We start from the raw sequence: 22,114 nt of genomic DNA on the forward strand, positions 1-22,114 counted from the left end.
AAGCACCAGACATTTAATTTTGCTTCCTATAACTTACCGGATTCCTTAACAAACCTGGTATGACCACTTGGGGTTTGGGGGGGGGGGGAGGGTGTTTGGTTTTTCTTTTTTTCCTTTTTTCTTTTTTTCTTTCTTTTGCACGGTGCTTCACTCACACGCCTGCACAAAGCCTCCCTATTTGCGCCCCGTGCCGGAGCCTTTAAACGACTTTAGAGGTGGGGGAGCAAATGCCGCTCCCCCCACCCGGCCGCCCCTTTCTCCCCGACACGCTACTAGACCCGTCTTTGAAGAGAAATACGCGGCGAACGACTGCGCGCCCGCGGAGGCCGGCTTTGCTCGCAGCAAGAGCCGTGGTGCCCTGCGGAGCTCCGCGGTTGCCGCCGGCGCCAAGGCTGGGGCTCGCCCCGGCCCCTGCGCGCCCCTGCGCGCCCCTGCGCTTCGCTGCGCGGGCTCCCCGCGGTCTGCGGCGCCCCCTCGCGGCCGTGATGGGACACTGCAGCATGCGGGCCAGTCCCGGGTGAGAGCGCGGGTGAACGCCTCACGCCGGGAACTGTCAGGAGCCAGGAATAAAATTAGTCCACAGTGGGATTTCGTGGGACGCACACCTGTGGCCCGGTTCAGACGTCTTCCCGAAGCAAAGCTGGCTCCAAATATCCACAGGCCTGGAATTATCCTGTCCCTGGTGAAGGTGTCACCGAAAACACAAGTGCTGGGGAGAATTAAATGCATTCATTGGTTTGAGAGCCACCAACAGAATACCGGTAAGGCCTGCAAAGTACTCCGCTAGAAGTATTTCCCCATGAAAACGGTATGTGATGACAGCTATGAAGCAGATCTTGATCCTGCCTGTAGGAAGGACTTGGATTTCCACCACGGTGAGACTGAAAGAAAAACTGGGAGGAATTATCAGGTTAGAAGCTGGATTGGAAGATCAGAGTGGAGGTCAGTGTGGTAAACAGGGGCACCAGAGAGCTGAATCTGCTTTTCTACCTCACTGCAGACGTCCTGGCCTGCTTTGCACTGCTCCCTTGGTCTCAGCATTCCTCTATCCCCCCTACCTGCAATGGAGAGGAGCTCCACCACACCCAAGAGCTGGAGGTCCCTGGTTTGAGATCCCACTGCAGGCTCGGGTTGCCACTGTCCCCATTTCCAACAGACAGTGGCAGCGCCCCCCCGAGTGCACAAGGGGACTCACAAATCAACTAACCGCAACCAAAACACTCATCGAGCATTGACCAAAGAGAGGTACAACCGATACCCTCAACCTGAGCTCTGGCCAAAAAAGTCATATCCTCAAGAGATTACCCCAGTATGTCTTGCTCTTAAAGGAGCATCAGCGGACAAGTAATTGGCAAAATTAAAGGGGTGGGGGAGGGGAAGTAATTACAGGCCACCAGAGAAAACCAAACATGCTGAATGTAGACAAAACATTGAAGAGAGGGGAATTAATAGTACTGTAAATCAAAAGGGAAAAATGTCAGCAGAGATCAGCAGAAAGTGAACATCCTATTAAAAGCAAAAATAGAAACAATCAAAATCACGGAGAAACACAGAAGGGGGGAGGAATTTGAAGAGCAATGTGAAATCCAAATGAAGGAATGCAGTAAATTTTACTCAGTACTCAACAATAGTTAAAGGTATGTATGAAGGCTGAAAAAAACCTGAAGCCCCACCATGCCAGGGGTCAGCTGGTGAGGGAAAACCTTGGTTGATTAGGCACAAGGGTGTTGTCATTTCTCCCAGCAGGGCCAAGCTGGCTCCCCTTACGCAAAGTGAGCAGGCAAGGCTAAAAAATCCTTGCAGAAGGTGAAACTGGGTTTTCTGGATTCTGCTGTGATGTTCCCCTTCCCTCCTGGCCTCCCCCCGTGGCTTCCCAGAAGGAAGGACTGGTGAGACATGGGCTTTGAGGAGCTGCTGTCCCCTGTGGGCAGCACAATGCAGATGGTGAATGAGCTCTGCTCAGCTCGGCCGGGTCAGTAACACATGAAGGACGTTTTCTTTCACCGAAGCCACAGGCTGCAATAGGCCTGTCCAATGCCGTGAAGGCTGGAGTGGTTATTAAGCTGTTTAAAGAAGATAACATGACAAAATATTGGGGGGCGAAGGGGGGGAGAAGGAGGTGGAAAGTAATGGGGTGATGGCAGAAAGGCTTTCAGCTAGCAGCGCTGAAATAAATGAGATTTTGAGAAAGAACTGAAATCATCTGCTTGTGTCATGAGAGCAGTATCGTGACCAAGGACTGTTATCATGGACAAACATGGAGTTTCCCTTTGTTGGTGCTTTACCTACTTCCATTCACAGCCAGGCAGAGAGTGGGCTTCTTGCTGCTTGTCTTTAAAGGAACCGCAAAGGCAGGTTAACACATCAGCCTTTACCAAATCCACAAACCCATTTTTCCCTTTAAAGCATAAGGAACACATTCATATTTCACTCCCATTTCTCCCCAGTACAAAAGCACAGGGTCGGAATTAATGAGTAAAGTATTTGTGTGACGTTTTATATTGTATTGGCATTTATATAGTGCTTTTCACAGGCTTCATGTCAAAACCCTTTACAGGGCAATAAATCATATACCTTTCCTGATGAAATCGTGTGTAGGCAATTGGGCACCTATCCCGCCCTCAGCAACATCCCGCGGGCGAGGCACGGGAAGTGTGATGAAACCTGCAGAAGTGAGTCTGAAAAAAAGGGATGTAGGTCAGACCTTCCCCCCTTAATATCCTGCTACATGTTAAAAAGTCTTTAGAGCCCACTTGAACAGCCACAGGAAAGACCTCACCTTAACATGACAAAGCTTCTGTTACAGTCTGAATTCCTCAACATGCAAATTGAGTTGTGGGTCTTAACACTTAACCTCAGGGGTTTTTTGCCTCTGAATTTAAACGAGATGTCCATTTGCATGGAAACTAAGGATTTTTCAATTTAGTTAGTTTCTAAAAATAGCGTTCATTCACAAGACCGAACCCACATACTGAATTTTGGATCCTAGGCTTTCTGTTAGCATTCACAAATATCTCTCCTAACACGAAACTTGCAATGTGACAATGCGTCTCTGCCCTGCTGGCGTTCACTGTCTTATTTGCAGTCTTTCAGATAACGAAGAGTGATGAAGTTCTGAGAACTGTACACCCGATTAGACTGACTCTTTTATGCGTTTATTTGCATTCCTGACGTGTTTCCAAAGCCACTTTGGGGTAAGAAGGAAAAAAAAAAAAAAAAACGGAAAGTCATTTAAAGTCTTTTTGGGGAAAGATGGCTGGGGTTGGTAAGCAGGAGCCGTGGTGCTGCTCCTTTGGCAGTCTGGGGGAATCACAGCACTTTGTACAGAGCTTTTTGGGTTCCATTGGTGTCAAAGGAACCTTTGCAGAGTGTCCCTCCTGGCAGAGCGTACCCTCTACCACTTGAGTGCAATAGCCCCAAGACTGCACAACAGCAATGGCTGAGAAGCAAATGGAAAATCTTTGCAGTGGCTCAACACCATTTTAAAACCACTTTTCCACCTCCCCTATCCGTAACACATGAAAACTGATAACATTCTGCACATACTGGCTGGTAGCTCAAACGCATTAGAAACCAACCTAGTTATGATTTATTAGCCGGAAGAGCTGTTAGAATAATTTCTAAGTGTGAAAGAATAAAAAAGAAAAAAAAAAAAAAAACTGTTCTCCACCAAACAGACATTCAGATTACTTAATCTAAAATCAAAGTAATTCAGAAGTAAAACAAAAGTAAACAGGTAAAACCACATCACTTGGTTCCATTAACTAACGCAGGCTACATTAGAAGTGGAGGGTTCTCACATCTTTTCAGAGGTCATTAATATCCTGTGAGATGGGAGCAGTAGCTGTGCAGACAGACTGCCATGTAGCAAACTAGCTCGGCCTCTGCTTTCTTCGGAAGGTTGTATCACGAGCTCTTAACTCACAAGAGCTCAAATTCACGCCCTGTTGTTGTGCCCTGTCGGCAATGTAGCATAATATTATCTCTTGTTCCCATCTCAGTGTACAACTTATTTAGTAGTTTAAAGCATGGTCTGTAAATAATACACATGCAGAGACTTCACTGAGATGGATGACAGTGATAATTAAAATGGTCTTTTCAGTGGGAGTCACCATCAGCATCAATAGTTACAGCAGGATTTTAAGAGTAACCAACACATTAGTGCCTGTAAATTCTATTCTTTCTGGCAGTAATACATTCAAAGATCGAATTAGACTAAATGTTTGTTACAACAAATAAATTTATGTTAGCATTCAGGATTACACTCCCAGTCAATGTTTATTATGCTTTTGGTCATATATATTCTAAGGGTCTCATTTTCCTCCTTCCATCATTTTTTGATCAGATTTGTTTAAACAGAAAGCTTTTTACTTTTCACTTTTAAAATTACTGTTTCTTCTTAAAACTTCCATCAGGTCACAGTCTCTAGAATGAGTACTAAGAAAAAGGAAACAAGCTAAAATAAATTCCTATCTAATCTAACCCATCTGACTATTTCTAAGGTACCCATTATTGTGGTATCAAGGTACTGGATCTCTGATAGCATGTCATCTTTGATCTTAAATTGGACTTCCGTTAACATTTTTAATTAAACATCTTATTTGATGCCTGCTGTAGCTAAGATGCAAATAGCATCACATAAAGAACAAGAGTTATGAGAGCAGGGAACCGAAAATGATGGGTAGTTAGAGCATGTTTATTGTACCAAACCAAAAAACTCCATCCGCCCGTCCCTGCTGAATTAAAACAATCAGGTTCACAGTTCAAAGACAGAATAAAAACAGTGTAGAAATGAAAAATGCTTTCAATTTCTTAAAATAAAAAAGTGAAATAAACAGTTTGTCAGAAGCAAATTTGAGGTACCCACAAAAATAATTCAGAAAAACTGTTATTTCTTTTGCTTCCTTTGCCCTCCAGTGCCCAGCAAGTATCCTGCTCTGCTGCAATCTTTCACTGGGATATCTGTTTAAGGCTTCCACCCTGGATGAGATAAACCACATTTATTCTCTTTGGAAGGTATTTTCAAATTACTTTTTGCACAGGACCCATCAGTATTAAAGAGGGAATGCACAGACACATTTTATACAACTGTATTTGTAGTTGATTTGACAGCTATTGCTAAGAGACATTAGAAGGAAGAATTTGTTAGAGCACTGCTATTTCAATTTGTGGAGCCTTATATGAAAGCCATATCATCCAACACCTTTCATCAATACAGGGCATCTACAGACAGCACTTACAGCTGACAGAAGTCGAGTGTGCTCAATTCCTTCCACATCAGATAGGAATTACTCTCTTATATGCTATATGTTGAGACTTGTGCTCAGGACGCAAGTACAGATACCATTGCTCAGAACTTTCTGCTAGATATAGAATCCCAAAAGATTTCAATTACACTTAAACACAACATATACTAAAGCCCTACTGTTCTAGATGCAAGCCATCAAGCACAGTGTCATGATACTTTGACTACCAAACAGTCCTTTTCCAGAACATCTTTGTAAAACTTTCTGAAATATTCCCATTTGCTTTTCTATATTGTTTCTTTCATTCTGCACTCATCACCATAATATATGCACAGTCTAATAGCACACTCTAAACAGATGTTCAACCATTTTTCCCCCCAGCATCTTCCCAGAGGAGGATGCACACACTGAGTAGTGATTTGTAAGATTTATTTTCTCACTTTGATACATCATCATGTAAACATATCACCACAAGTTCTTTGACAACTGTGCAGCCTAGATGAACAGCCTTTTGGTATCTGCTGCCTGGAAGAAGGCAGAGTACAAACAGTAGTCATCTCACACTTATCTGAAGTCAAAATTCAGCTCTTTCAGTTGTTACACAGATAATGACCAAAACAAAAAAAATCACAGCCACAACTGCAGGAAGCATTAAATAACAATAGACATCAGTTCCAGAAAGAACAAGAGATGAAATTTCTATTTGTTTATTTTACAGTGTAGCTGGCATTTCTAACTGTTGTAACCAGCAAAGACCGTGAAGGTGATAAGCCAAGTCAATCTGTGGCTTCCCTTAGTGTGGCAGGCACAGCATCCATGAAGGGATCAGTTACAGCAGAGCCATCAGAGCTTGCCAGTGCCTGGGGATGCTGCAGCCCACGGCAGCTCCGAACCCAGGAGACCCTCCCTGGTAACACAGAGACGCTCTACCCACGTCTCCTGTCTGAGCAAGAGCAGCCAGCACCTGAAGTAGGAGACTCTGGCTGAAAAATGAACAACAAAACCCTAAAGCAGAAGCAGGAGAGTGAAGATCTCATTTTTCTCCTTCCTCACATTTCCTAAGGTAACTCTGGCTTAGCCTTTTGGTTTTCATTTTTCAGGGAAGTCCTTGAGCCTAGTTTGCAGCAGTCTTTATGGCTGAGAGCTCATTCATCAAGAGGAAAATCTCAAATGCAAAATTCATGATGGAGTGGTGAGGTGCAAAGTTGAAAGAGAAGAAAAATAATTTTTCCCATCCCAGAAATAATTTCAAAATTTCAAAAGCCTTCCCAATTGCAACAAGATGAACTTAGAAGTAGGATTTGTTTATTGTTTGGGGTTTGTTGTTTGTTTTTACAAAAGCACAGGGAAAGAGCAGTCTAACAACATCATAAGCCAGAACTAGGGCTCTCCTGGAATGTGAAGACTTTGGGGGCTAAATCCTTCTTCTCAGACAGGTGGATTAGGGTTAGAGCACACTCCCTCTACATTCTAGCCTGAAAACAAGCTTTTTGTTACAGAAGTTTCACTGAAACTGGCATGTTCCCACAAAATGTTTCAGTGGTGAGAAATAAAGAGTTCCCGAGTGTTAAGCACTGCCAAAAAATTCCCAATCATTTCTAGCCGGTGAGCAAGGCAAATGTTTTGTTTTGCCATGAGTGGAAGTGGTGCTGTAAGGTCATGCTTATCCCCAGCAACTTGTTTGTGCATCCTCACTGCTAGGTGCCTAAAATAACACAGGGTCATTTTCCAATGCATTTCAGCAGTTTGAATTGCAAATGCTGCATTAAAGCAATGAGCATGGCTACAGAACACAGACAGAAAGCTACCATGATCTCTTTTCTAGCCTTTCACAGCAATCTCTATTCCCTGCACATACATACACACTCATTCATGATGTGTAAAGAGATTTTGGAAATAAATCTTTCACAAATATTTATTATTCAAACCTGTATGCTTTTCAAAGTGAGGCGGGATACAGCTTTCACCTGTGGCACTTAGCACTTGCCTCTTGTTCACATGTTGGGAAAGGAAAAGAGAAGTTCTTATGTTGGCTGAAAATAAGTGCAAGGTGATAACTCCCTGATACGTCAAAACTCAGTCTTTCTGGAGGAGAAATCCTGAAAAGATGCTGACTAACACAGCACAGCTGCAGTCATGCCTCTCATGGAAGGTTTGGTGGACACCGAACCAAAGGATAGAGTTCCCCTGTCAGTTTGGCACAGCTGGGTATTTTGGAGAGGGTACACTTTGCTTAACGAAGCTTAGAGGAGTGGCTGTTTCAGAAGTCAGGGGTGCTGAGTCAGCACTTCCAGAAACCACTCTTTATCAATTGTGAGTACTGCATGTAGTTAAATGTTTCATATTAACAATCCCATGCTAAGTTTACACATGCTACTCCTTATTATAGTCAATCTGTAATAACAGCTATGCTTTGCAGTTAGAATGCATTTGTCAATCCATGCTAACTCATCTTTTTCCAAATTCATTTGCTGTCCCCAAACAGGCAACACAACACCTGCTATCATCCCAACAAAGCAAGTACTGCCAGAGTGGAAAAGCACCTGTACCTTACAGGCACCTTCATTGATTGGTCTCAAAGAAAACCCAGCTGAGCAAAAGAAATCCTGCTTTCTCTCTGAAGAAGACCTTGTGTGCTCAAACTGGAAAGAACTCGAATACTTCATATAATTTTTAATTAATTCTATCTAGACACACAGCAGTCTGAGATGCTATAGAGTTATATATATAACCTCCTTATGTTTCACTATTTACATTGTGTTATTCTCTGGCTATTTCCCAACCTTATTCATTCTCCCTAGAGATCAATTTATGCACCAAAATAAAGTGTGATCTTATCTTTGCACCGTACAGAAAACCAAAACAAAATTTCTCACGGGAGGCAGGGGTTAAGGCACTGGACTGGGTGTCAGAGAAGTGGTGTTCTATTCTTGGCTCTACCGCTCACTTGCTGTGGGAGCTTGTGGAGAAAGATATAGAGCAGGAATGGAGACTCTAGCCAATAAATTCCTCCTCTGTAACTTTTCCTTTTTCATTATGCATGAAAGTGAGTTTTTCCAGCATTCGAGCATACATCTGAAAGCTGGGGAAACACGACTCAACCAAAATACAGAACCACCAGAGAAAGAACATGAGTGGAAAACATCAATTACAAAGTTTTTTTGGGTGCCTCTGAAGTACTGAAACAGAATCTCTACTCACACAACGAAGATAGAGGAGCAAATTCAGCCCCAGTTTCAGTAGGCACACCTCCAACTCTTGCACCAGACCGGCACAGGGGCTGACTTTGGCCTGCTGTACTGCTACTCCTTGATCCATTTTCTGCTTCAGGCAAGTTTTCTGAGACAGCAAACAATAAAGACTAGGGTCAGGGGGGAGAGGTTTGGTTTTGTTTTTAAAAAAATAGGAACCTACGCTTTGGTTTTTAAATAAGCAATCTGACTTTTAAAAAGTAAAAATAGAATTTATTAGGCCAACTTTGATTCAAAAGCCATAACTAAGACTACATCCAGATCTAGAGTAGCTAACAAACTGCCTAAATTAAGAATGACAAACTCTGAGTTAAGTCCTACTGGAAGCAGTATTTTCATGCCCATCAATAGGAACAGACCAGGCAGCACTTCTTGCTTTAGGTAAGAGCTGTGACCTGATGCACAAAAGTTGCCACATTTCTTATCCGTTTGGGAGAACTGAAGGAAAAATAAGCACGGAATTCCTCATTTAGGCATGGCTGGGGCTGGGCTTTTGTACCACTGTGCCAGCTAATGATTGAAGAGCTAGATTTTTGCAACTGTGATGTTCTCTGTGTAAAATACATTGTCACGAAACTGATTTATCCTGGTCTTATTTATTTTCAATCGGTTTACCACCTACTCAGAGAACCTGCGCCACATTCTGCTTCAAGCCATGTTCTAGATGTTTGGTGCATTCTCAACTCACTTGCTGACAGCTTTACAGCCGGGTCTTGGACCCTTCAGGCTCACAGAAACAAAGCACTCACCTAGTGGTACAATATTGTTCAATATTAACTTTCTTCTAAATTTTGTATATGATATATGGGAATAGCATATACCTTTTTCTAAAAATCAAAGACTGACAAATAACCTCACAAAAGCAGCTGCTGTATGGTGTCAGTTCTCAGAAGCAGGGAACCCAGGTTCTGCTACATAACAAAACATACTCTCTTGGCCCAGACAGAAAATATCTTATTCTGACAATTCCTCAAAATGCCAAGTTTTCAGAAACTTTTGGTCTGAACGTCAGGCCCACTAGGGCTCCTTTAAGGGGACCCAATACATGATATATCCAGCGATAAGTGATTTATCAGAAATGCTAGCAGTGAACTCTGGTCTGTTTCCATACAAAGTGTTTTTTCCTTCCTCCTTTTTTCATGTCAAATCCCTATTTTTTGTTTTCCAGCACCTGTAACAAACAGTCTCAGCCAGTTGCTCAGGAAGGAGAACTAGCCTCTTAGTATGTAAGAGCAAATCCCTCCAATTTCATACTTTCTAAGATTGTCTATATTTTAATTGCTGAAATATTAGGTAACCACAGTCTTTAATCTTTAAGTGCAATGCACACTTGATACATAACAATTATTTCTTAATAAAATGTAATTATGTAAAATTCAAGGCAGTCTCAGAGAATGTGCAACTGAAACTGTTAATATACCTGAGGGATTATTTCCACACTTATGTATATTAGGCATTATATAAAACACAGGATTTCTTGGGACATTATCAGCAAAGGAGATTATTTTTTTTTAAACCTGCTTTTTACTGATTGCATTATTGAATTCAATTTTATTAGTTTGATTCTTCTGGGAAGGATATGATTTTAATAATGCATAAAAGGTTTGCCTAGTAGTTGGCTGTTGGCTTTTACTTGATACTTAATGTAATCTGTAATTACTATAGCAGCTCCTATGTTGGCTGGTGTGTTAAGGTCACTGGAAAGCTATACTGTGTTGTACTTGCTGTATGAGAACATCCTTCTGGTGATTGATGGCTACACCCTACGGAAATGTTTTAATTTTGCCCTTGAAACATGCCTTTAAGGAACACTGTCAATATGTATATCTCCTTGGCAAGCAGTACATGGTCCTTAGGAATCTGTAGACAGCCCAATATCTGTCTTTCTACCAATGAGCATTCAACTGCATGTCCTTTGGATTTCAAATCTGGTTCTCAAGTCTTCAACCAATGAACTTACATACCTCTTATTTATTAGAAAGGTCTCATTTAAAAGGCACATTTTACCTTGCACACGTCTTAAGATGGAAAACACTTGAAGCCCTCACTAAAAAAAAACAGAAGTGTTGCAGGACTTGGCTTCAAGAAGGTAGGCTCTCACCTTTTTAAGTATTCTTCCTTCTTGAAATAGTTTTTTCTTTAAACTGTATTCCTGAACTATCTGTAACACTTGGCCAGAACTTACAGTCAAGAAACCCACTTAAATCATGATTTGAACTGTCTTATATTACAAGTCTGAACTGTATTTTGAAAGAGTTTAACATTACCGTGCTGTAGCCAAGCCCTGTGACACAGCAGGCTTGCAAGCAAGCAAGTGACCTGCGGCTTCACGTCATCTGTTTCAGTGGTATACTGCTGAGATAAACTTGAAAATAGAAGCAAAATGCTGGAAATATTCCAGAACTACAGTATCCCTACATCAAACTTGGACTTTATACTTACAAGATTTCCATGAAAAAGATTGATAACTAAAACAATGGTCAATATTAATCACAGAATCAGGAATTTAACTATTAGTCCACATGTGTTTATGATTCCCACTGGATGTAAACCAACTTTCTGTCCTGCTGATACAAGTCTGCTATATTAAAAATGGCACTCCCAAGGAAAAAATCAGTATGGAACATCCTCTGACTGGGGAATGATAAATCAACTTGGTAGAAAAATGGATGATTTTGAAAAGCTGATTAATGGGTAATTTTTTTCTGTACTGCATAACAATTTCTGTACTAGATAACATTACATGTAGGTTCTATACCTTTAGTTCAGGCAAATTGTTCATGGAAAGGTTCTTGCACTTTCACAAGGAAAATCAGGAGCAAAAGTCCACTTGTCATTTACCAGGATTTCCCATCCATTTGGATAGCTTCAGATTCATGGTTGCTGCTCTCTCTGAATGCAATTAGAACACCGATTTATAAGCCATTGGAATAGAAATTTGTAAAATATTTCATCATACTGTTTTCATATTAAAACCAAAAATAATCTTTACCTCTAATAAACAAAATAGAAAAGGCTCCCTGAGATGGGTTTTAAAGACTTTTTTTCAGTACAGAACTTCATGGTTTAGCTATTTGGTTGCCCATTTTCTCAGTGAAATTCATTCATTTCATGTTCACTAAACAACCTGCTGTTCTGTGGAGATGGGTCTCCCCATCTCCAGTCCTAGCTAAGAGTGACTGTGGTTTTCTCTATCTATCTCCCAGCTCACATTGACAATGATGTAGATTCTTCTTGGGACCAGATGCATTTAAACTGCCAACAAGAGTCAAGAGGAATTTTTATAATACCAATTCAGCTTAACTGTTATCACAAGTTTAAACCTGCTGCAAGACCGACACAGATGGAAACTAAACATATTGTCATTCATGTCTAATGAAAGAACACTGCTTTCTGTAACTGCTAAATGACTAGCACAAATGGACAAATGAACCTCTGCCTTTGAACAAGTCTTGTGATTGTCTCCACTAAAAATTAATTTTGTTGCACGCATCAGCTGTGTTGCATCATTCTTGTTGTCAGAAAAAAACCCACAAACACACATGAGAAACTGAGTAAAAAAACACCTAATATTTCTATATCTGGTATGGCCAAGTCCGTGGGTTTACTTTTTGCTATAAATAAAACCAATCTAAAACCAACATTGATACAGAAGAAAAGTGCTATTGAAAACATCAGTGAGAACCCCCCATTACCTGTAAGGCCACTACTGTAATCCCTGATAATTTCTTGGGAGCAGAATCAAAGGACTACAGCATGCAACTTCAGTAAAAAAATCCAGCCAGAATAAATAGAGAAAACATGAAAACAGTGATTTTCTGGCACTCTGTTTGAAAGGAAGAGTTAAATTAATACATGAAAAGATCATATCAGCTCTGACTTATCTGAGTTATTAATTGAACACCTTCTTGGAAACATGTAGATAAAGACGTGTACCTTAGAGAATACAAGATGAGAGTGAAAGGAAAGAGAGAGAAACTAGAAGTTTTGCCAGCTCACTCCCTTAATTGTCAAGCTAAGGTTGTTCAAAGCTGCCTGGAGAAGCATAGTATGAAATGGTAACTAAAGTGTGGACTGAAGATGCAGAAGATTAAAACTTCAGGATTATACTTAAACATACTTATCTTTAGACACAGAAGAGGCTGTAAAGCCAGCTGAACGATATAAAGCTGTTCTAAAACAAGACAAATGTGTACTCCATGTGTTATAAGCAGTTCAAGCTGCTTCCTGTGATGAAAAACATGGGCTACACGGTAGACATACTATAGCTAAGTACAATAGATCCCATGATACAGTTGTTTAAAGGAATATTAGAGTGATGAAAGAAGTGATGGAATTCTGCTCTTTAGGAGGCTCAGAGGCTGAACCAGAGAGAAACGGTTTAAGCATGTGGACTTGGTAAATTTTCCCCATCCTGAAAGTTGCAACCTAGAAGACAGTTTTATGCATGAAGAGCCTGGCCTCTCCAGAAACAATACAGCTCTGTGGGTCTATTGCCCAGGGCAATAGGATTAGGGAACAGTATGGCTTAGCACTGCTCATCCACAACATCAATAGGAGGTCAGTATCGTTATCGTCATTTCATAGATGAAGAATCTAAGAAGCTCGGAAGGGCACATCTGGAGTCAGTAGCAGTCTTGGGACCAAATCCCCTCTGTCACTTTGTTTCAGTTAGTTTCTATCCTTTCTGCCTTATTTTGTCCCCCATAGAGCACAATGAATTGTCCAACTGTACAATTCAGATAATAACAATACAATACTAAGAAACAACCTTATTAAAATACTAATTGCAGCACTAAAACATTTTCTATGAAACTATCACAGCTGCCAATATTCCATCATTACTGTACAAAAGTCTGATTATCTTTTCAATAAAAACAGAGAAATTCTAGCCTTTAAACTTGTTATCATTGCAAAACAGAATGGCATGATAATGCATGAGAACTTTGGTTTGCAGCTGTAAAATTCCCAAAAGTCTTGTGACTCGGCTATAACTTTGTTATAGATGATTACCTTCCCCACATACATAACTCCCAAGTTCACTTTTGGGAAACAAAGTATATATTCCACAAAAGCAAACAATAATTTTTTTTAATAAACAAGAAATGTGGAAAGCAATTTATCCTACAACACACTGCTGAATACCAGAACGGGTGACATTTGCACATCTGGTTTCAAATTATACAACGCATTTTTAGAGGCAAAAGTAAAATCGAAGATCTGCAAATGCTGATCTCTGACACTATTTTCAAGCAGCCAAGGTGACAAACTAATTTGTCAAGGTGAATCCTAAAGCGTATAGATAGGAAATAAAACTCATTTGTGTAAAGATATGTTTTAATTAGTTTCTCAACCAAACATAAGCTGAAATTGCTACCATTTTGGGCAAACTTGAAAAGGAATAAAAAAAATCTAGTGTTAACCAACATTCCTTAATCACTTGAAAAATGCATTTCGAAAAACGTTTTTACGTAGGAATGACAATTCATTATAGTACTTCCCTGTGAAACTTAAATAGCATCTTTGAAAATCTTTGCTTTGAACTGGTTTCTATTAAAAAAAAAAATTATTTAAATCACAAAGTTTTCTATTCAATGGCAGTTTACCCGTACCCGAAAAAAAGACAAAGTTTTTACGAACAGTTTCAATTACACTCCTACCCAGGACTGATTTTACTTGCACATCAAATCCTGTAATGCACCGAGTTCTACTCTCACGCTTTACCCATGAATGACTATTGCCATCTACCGTTGGAAAAGAGATGATCAACAGCAAGAGTACATCCAACAGCCCTCCAGAGCACAGATAAGGCGCAGAAAACAAAGACTCCATCAAGCACAGGGGACCAGCTTACCCTGTGAATCTCTGAAACACAATATTCGACTGACCAAAGAGAGGTAGAAAAAAGGCTCTTCTCCTCCTAAACCATTATCATTTTTATGTCTGATACAACTGGGAACTATACAAGAAGCCAAACATTCTGACAACTGAGGGAGGTTTTATGGATTTGAGGGTTTGTAAGACTGTCCCAATGATTGTGGCTAGAGGTGAATACACACAAATTAAAATATTAACTAATAAAGATTAATTTCAAGATACTATTATACCCAAGTTACAAACATTTGTCTGCAACTTGAAAGCTAAAAATGCATAAGGTAAAAGCCGCACCCCAGCTCTCTATGCAAAGGCCACGCGATACAGAAGAGGGACCTGATCTGACCCACTGAGCAGGTCAAAGTCCCTGAGCATGGGACCAAGACCCAGAGCTGTTCTCCCAGGCTCTCACATCAGAAGTTTAGCATTGCCCGGGGAAACTTTTTTTGCACAATATGACTTCCCCACTTGGGTGTGTTAAGCTGAACACAGGGACCTGGGCAAAGAAAAGCACGGTAATTTATTAATATGCTTAAACCATCTTTAGTCCATATTCTCAGTATTTACAAAGATTTGATTGCATGACTTCACTTTACCACTGAATTATTATATAAAAATTATTGAGATTATATGCTTCTTCCATTCCCTTTGCTGATGAATATTCTTAGATACGACATCCAACCACATTTTGAAAGTACCCCTTGTTGAGGCAATCTACAAACAGAATTAGGGTAGGGTTCTATTAATGTTTGCCAGAACTATCGGAGGTTAAACAGCCTTTGAATTAAACCATTCTTTACTCTTCGATAATTATTATTTCTCCTTAAGACACTTTTTGTTGTCTCATGAGCAAGGTCAGCTTGAACTGTTTTGTTAGACTCGATGTGGTAGTTCAACTTAACTCTGCTTGCACTGTTCTTACAAAGTCTGCATGCGCTGTCACCTCTGCAAACAACTTTTGGAAACATTTAGCAGAACTTTCAGTAAGTGAGAAACCTGCAGCTTTTCTGTTGGTGATTCCAAGCACATAGCAAAGTGTACTTTAAATTTAAACACAAAGCCATACCAACATGTGAATCTATACTAATTTACTTCAGTTTGCCTATCTTTGCATATAATCCTCTTGAAGTAATCTAAATACTCCTTGTTTTGGTTTGTTGTGTGCTGGCACATCACATACAACCCAAACAATTGAGCCTGTTTTTAAAACAATGCAAGAAAGCTAAAATGTAAACTGGAAACAGCTTAACGAAACCAATGTAAGATAAAATACTGCTGCTGCCATATACAGCAAGTTCTTCAGAGAGTGGAAACATGTTCTTGTTGAGATCAGGAAGAGTAACAATGCTGAGAGGTGATTGAAGGCAGAGACCAAGGTAGAGTCAAGAGCAGAACACAGCTCAAAACCTCCGCACAACACATAGTGCCACAGCTGGAACAAACTGCAGCTGAGATCTCTCGCTTAGAAATGTGCACTTAAAAATGCAGTAATGGGGGAGGTACGCTCATCCCCTTCATCCCGCCAGGGACCCCAAACCTGCCAGTTCTTAAAATACCCTCAGAAGAGGGCTATTTGCAGAAGCACAGTGAAATTATCTCCTGCTACCCCACCAAGCCTAGTGGACATCCCAAGGGATTTCATCCACATTGTGCTGTGGGCTTTTTTCCTAGGTTCTCCACAGAAAGAGAGCAATTTCCCACAGGGACAGAAAACTCTAGGGTTTGATTAGAAATAGCACACTGCAAAGATGACCACGCAAAAGGAAGACGACCCCATGCATGTATTAGCAGAGCGGAGCGAGGTCATTTCGTACTGCCAGGGTGATCCCAGCGTTTTGTCACCTTTGGCCAAGGCACTTCCCATGTACACAACCTGATATGACACATGGCGTATGACTGATGCCAAACAACGAAAACATCCTCCGTAAGCAGATGTGAGCATAACACCCTTCAAAGTCCACCAGCTAAACATTTGTTACAGAACCTCCCGACAACTTGGTGTTAATTTCTGAGCATCTGGCACCCGACCACAAGGCACCCAGCATGCACAATCCTCATTCCCAAACCACCCGAACGGCAGCCCAGAGTATGAACCTCAACAACACACTTTCATAATTTTATTGAGCACAAGCGCTCTTCTCCCAAACATCATCACCTCCCTCTGTGTCACTTTGTGCCACTGCTAGATTGAGGATAACATTCTTGGTGCACACAAGCTTCAAACCAACCATCAGATTTTTAAAATCAAACAAATCTGGAGATGTTAACAAGAGCACTTACGCTCTGCAAGGAAGAAAAACCACTTCATGTCAAGTGATTGAAGCATGGTACCTAGGTGGACCTGCTGACTCTCACAGGTGACTGCTGCTTGCTGGCAGTTGAGTTCTGCTTAGAGGAGAGCCTTCAAATACAATTACTTCAACGCACCAAGGCGGCTGCCACTTGCAAATGGTTTTAAACTCTTCAGGGAAGAAATTGCTGAGAGCTTCAGATTCCTAAAAAGTCAGAGCAGCTTTTTTTATTTTTTATGTGACTGTTTCACTGTGGCCAGAAGGCAGCTGCAGGCTGTTCAGAAACAGTAGCGAGCTGTAGCAGCAACAGCTACGTTTATTGTAGTCTCCATGACAATACCACATAGCACAAAGTTTTCCTTCCTACTATCAATAAACAGAAAGAAAAGTAGATCAAGTCCTCCATTTCTAAACAGTTTTTCTGACATGTGGATATGCAGAGCACACACTTTTTCATGCGTACAGAAACTTGGCAGTTTAAGCTTATCGCCTCTTTCAGAAGTGACACTGAAAGGAGAAAAATCGTCAATGCCACAAAATCAGATATACTTAGGAAACAAAACTTTTCTCAGGGAAATGAGACTTGAGAGACAAGGAGAGTTTTGTTTGAAAAAGTAATGTACTAGGCACATGAAATATCTTGGCTTTGCATGCTTAGTTGCAAGACTGAAATGAAGTATTTTATGCTAAGTGAAAGCTGTTGCTCAGAAACGAGATAAAACAATGAAAATACATTGGTTTGAAATGAGAAAGAACATTACCAGTGGCAGAGCCAGTGTTAGTTTTAGCTAAATCAGGTTTATTACGCGACATTCAGATTCCATGACCAGAAAGGAGCTATACATCTTCAAGCGTGTGATGTCGGACTCTCCCCCTTCCACTTACTCTGGCAACAGAAGGTTTCCTTCGAACAAAAGTGCAAAAATAAAGTACCCAAGTGCACTCCATTCTCTGTACAAAGAATGGAAAAAACCCACACCACCCAGGAGGCCACAAGATGGCACTGGTCAAACGCTCAGGAAATTATTGAACGCTTGGCAATATGTGAGCACTGCCGCATGGCCAAACCCAGCTTCTAAGGCCATGTCTGCTCCCCGCCGAGGCGAGGCCTGCGGTGGGTGTACGAACGCACGCGTGCCGGCCTTTCTGGTAAACCTTCTGTAAGTGGTTGATGCTGGCTGCAGAAGCACAGAAAAAGTCTGGCCTATGGCAAGTAACCCCAGCAGAGGCAACTGAACGGCGTGTTCCCATGGTGGTGAGCAGGCCAGCACTGGCTCTCTGCCTTGCTCCTTCAGGGGGGCAGTGCTGTGGCTGGGCATGCCACAGGGGCCTTTGCTGCACGGCAGGGCCGAAGCCTCTGCACGGGGAGGAGCTGCTGGGGACAAGCCCCGGCGCTGTTGCCCGCACAACCCGTTCTTCTGCACTGCAGCACAATGCTTGTCGCCAGCTCCCCGTACCCGGGGGCTTGCGTCGCTTTGCAAATACAGCTCCATACTTCTAAACCTGAGGAGTAAAATAAAACACAACGCTTAAGCTCGGTGCGTGAAATTCAACATTTCTGGGTTTCCACCACCGCAGGGCTCTCCCCAGAGAAGATGGCATCGCCAGCGGTGCGCCCAGTCCTCCCACCGCCCGTCCTCCGAGAGGGACGGGACGCAAAACAAATCCCGATAGGGAATTGGCATTCTGGGGCCTCCGGGCAGCTCGCTTCGCCCCCGGGGTCCCCTTTCCCCGCCGGGGCCGCCTGGACCACGATCCCCGCCGGCCTGAGCGGGGCCGGGCCGGACCGGGCCGCCTCACTGCGAGGAGGAGCGTGGGGGGGAAGGGGACCGGCCTCAACAGAGGGGCACAATGGGAGGGGTATGGGAGTGTACTGGCGGTGCCGAGCGCTGGCCCCCTCCACCGCGAGCCCCCACCGGCGGGGCCCGCAGCGCGAGCCCGCCGGGATCCGCGGCGCGTGTCGGAGCGGCGCCGTCCGTGCATCCCACAGCTGAGGGAAGCGCGGCGGTTGTCCCGAGGGCGCCGCTCCCGTTTTGCTCTGCTGGGGCCCCCGGCGCGGGGACGCGCCCTCCCGCTCCCGACCGCCGCCGAGGCTGACAGAGACGAACTCTTCGCGGCGGCAGTGGCGCGAACCGGCCGACCGCGGCCTCCGTACGGTGCGGCGGCGGGAGCCTCCGCGGCAGGCCCCCGGCTGCGTGGGGGGACGGAGACCCCAGGGCGGGGCGGGCCGGGCTGAGGAGGCCCATCGCTGACGTTTTTTGGTGGCAGACCCCTTTCCCCCCCACCGCCCCCCGGGCTGCTCCCCCCGTCCGCTGAAAGTCAGCGAGTAAAACAGCGGACGGGCGCGGGGAGCGCGGCGGCAGCCATTAGGGTTAGTGAGGCTGGAGCCTCCCCACCCGCCACGCGACGTGCGGCGCCCCCGCCGCGCCTCTTAAACCCTCCGCGGTCACGCCCGCCGCGCCTCCATTGGTCAGGAGGGGCACCCACCTCTGTCGCCATTGGCTGCGGCGGGGACAGGGGGCGGGGGGGAGAGAGTGGCGGGAGTTTGGAACGCTCGGGCCATTCGTCCGCCGGCCGCACCACGTGCTCCCGGGAGCGCGCTCCTGGCCGCGCCCGCCCCTTTCCACCCCGTCCCCTCCCCTTCCCCGGGAACTGGGCCTGGGTCTGGATCGGGGACCTGGAGCCGGACCCAGGGCATGGAGGCGGTGTCTGGGGGCTGGTGCCTGCGATTGCCGGGACTTGACTCTGGGGGCTGCATCTAGGGCCCGGGCCCGCGTTCGTGCCCTTTCGGTGTCAGTCGAGGACCCCCGGGGGAGGAACTCAGCCCAGAGACTCCCCTTCTTACCCTGAACCAGCCCCTGTGCCCTGTTGGAGAGGGTATTTATCTCTTCCATGCTCTCTCTTCGTGCAAGGCATATTCTCCCTGCACGGTACCTGCTCACCTCAGACACCGGCTGTCTCACCTCTGCTGTGTCCTGTTCCTCGGAACTGGACTTGTGCATTCACTTTTTGAGCCTGAGACTTCCACGGAGAAGCAAGGCTTCCATGGAGAAGTTTTGCAGGTACAATGGACTACAAAGCAATAGCATAGAGCTCTTGGTCTTCCTGATGTCAGTTGTACATACACTGTATGGCATTGTTCTGGTAAACAACCTCCTTAAAAACGTATTTTACACCTATTCGGAAAGGTGTATTCATCAACTAAGAAGGAAGTAACTCTGCCAGACGTTATGATTTTTATTGGACTTTGAAAAGGCACACTGTGGCCACTGAGCTCCCCGTAGATGCTAGCTTCCAGGTAGCTGCCACCTCAGGTTCTTCTCCATGAAGTATTAAGTAAAATCTCTAGCAAAATCACACGTGTTTTAGAAATGTGTTCTGTGCACATGACTGTACTCTGTCACAGTAATCTGTGTCAGCTGGAAGGCACTTAAAGAAGGGAGGAGCCTTCTGTTGAAAAGGAAAACTTCCTATTAGGAGGAGCACCGACTTTCACCTTACCACCACCTAAAACCATACAGACTATCTCCTTGTTTAAGCATTTGTTTTAATTCCAGGGAAGAGGCTAAAACCACCAGAAACGACTGGAGTGAAGTCCTTATGCCAACATCATGATGATTTGTTCATCACGATTTGTTCATGATAGAATTGGAGCAGAGCTTGCCAATCCCTGGTGATTCTATGCCAACGTCAGGAAGGTAAAAAAGGGCTTTCGGGCAGTGAAACCTTTAATTCTGAACCATAATTTCATGGCCACCGGAATGTGGTAAGTTTTTTCCTCCTCACCAGGATTCTTAGTCATGCCTTTCTCGAAGCTCAGGCACACCTAACATATTTTTTCTTGTATGCCTTGTACGAGCAGCTGCTGAGCTGTGGTGACCTGTGAAGTGATGCTTTCTTTCAGAATCAGTGTTAGGTGCTCTGTAAGATCATAGCTGTCCAGGTCAAGCCGGAGAATACCATGGGGCAAGCAGTAGACTTCAAAGATTGGTGCACTGCGGGTAACACCATAACCAGAGTCCAGCATGCAGCCTGTGCTGAGACCTGAAGCGCAGAGTGTGAGCACAGCCTGGATGGATGCACACGGCTGGTACATCAGCCTGCTCAGGGACAGGCTCGGCCACTTTTCCTTGGTTAACCACTGGGTTAAGGGGTTCCTCAGCCAGACTCACTGTCTGCTTGCTGCCTTTCATCTTCAGGTCGTTGTCATAGCATTCTTCCCCACAGCCCTCCCCAGGATGGGACAGTCTCAAGCACTTTTGGGTGCCTACTGAAATCAAATAAAACACAGAGGCACCGGACCCCGGCTCCATGGCAACACCATGGACTCCCCTTGGTCAAGGTGGTCTGCCTGGGCCTGTCCCAGGTAAAGGATAATGCAGGAAAAAGCACTTCCTGTGCATTTAAATTATGTGTGTTGTTTTGAAAAAATGCTGGAAGGGTGTTTGGCCGTTTTACAGGCCAGGCAAGAGCTGAAACTGTCTAGCTCCACAGGGAAGGTTACAGCATGTTACCTAAACAGGACCTTCCTTCTTTAACTATGGCTGTCAAGCTACAACTGAAAATACTATTATATCAATAATAATACATATTCATTAGTTAATTTGTATTTTGTGTGTTGTTAGTTTATTTACTGTTTCTGACATTTAATCTTTGGGGGCTGCTGAAGACCTTGCAGGAACACAGTGGATGTTACTACATCACATCGGGGCGATGTGCGGCTGGGCAGAGCTGCAGCTGCAGTGTTGACGTTTTCAGGCACTAGAGTTCTGCACAACTTAATGATCGTGATGATCGCTGAGAACACAAGTGCATTCACACAAGTGTTTTCCCACATGGACCTGAGAGGTGTTGCAAGCATGGAAACCCAGAAGAGTTCGGGTTGGAAGGGACTTTCGAGATCATCCTGTTCCAACCCCCCTGCCATGGGCAGGGACACCTTCCACTAGACCAGGTTGCTCAGAGCTCTCGGTGTTCAGGTGTTCCTTTTGCACGGGTGCTGTTATTCTCGGTGGATGTGTGGAAGGGGCCGTGGCCGACGTCCCTGGAGCACCCCTCACCTCAGGGTGACCTGCTGGCGCTGCGGTGGGTCGGGCGGGAAGGGGAAGGCTGTGGGGGGTGTCTGGGGAGCTCCGGCACGGACAGGCCGCGGTTCTGCGGAGATGCAGGTCCCTGGGCGAGCCCTGTGCCTCGGGCGCCGGCGGGGAGCCGGGCTGAGGCGGGGAGGGGCCGGGGGGAAGGTGGCAGGGGGAGCCGTGACTGGTGCCATTAGGAGTACCGCCGGGAAATAGTTAGCGAGCGGTGTTTCCGTAGTGTAGTGGTTATCACATTCGCCTAAAACGCGAAAAGTCCCCAGTTCGAAACCGGGCGCAAACAGCGATAAAAAGCTCTAGTTTTACTTCTTTACACTGGAAAACGGCTGGGTCTGGTCCCTGCCGGCCCCCAGCCGCCG

At 44.3% G+C, this 22,114-nt stretch overlaps 1 non-coding gene across 1 annotated transcript; it reads left to right on the forward strand.

Moving 5' to 3' along the window:
- Window positions 1–21,965: 21,965 nt before the first annotated feature.
- Window positions 21,966–22,038, forward strand: TRNAF-AAA. Its single transcript has one exon. It is a non-coding gene; the product is annotated as a tRNA-Phe (tRNA).
- Window positions 22,039–22,114: the final 76 nt, after the last annotated feature.

Source organism: Strigops habroptila, chromosome 8 (assembly GCF_004027225.2).
Source record: "Strigops habroptila isolate Jane chromosome 8, bStrHab1.2.pri, whole genome shotgun sequence".
Taxonomy (NCBI): domain Eukaryota; kingdom Metazoa; phylum Chordata; class Aves; order Psittaciformes; family Psittacidae; genus Strigops; species Strigops habroptila.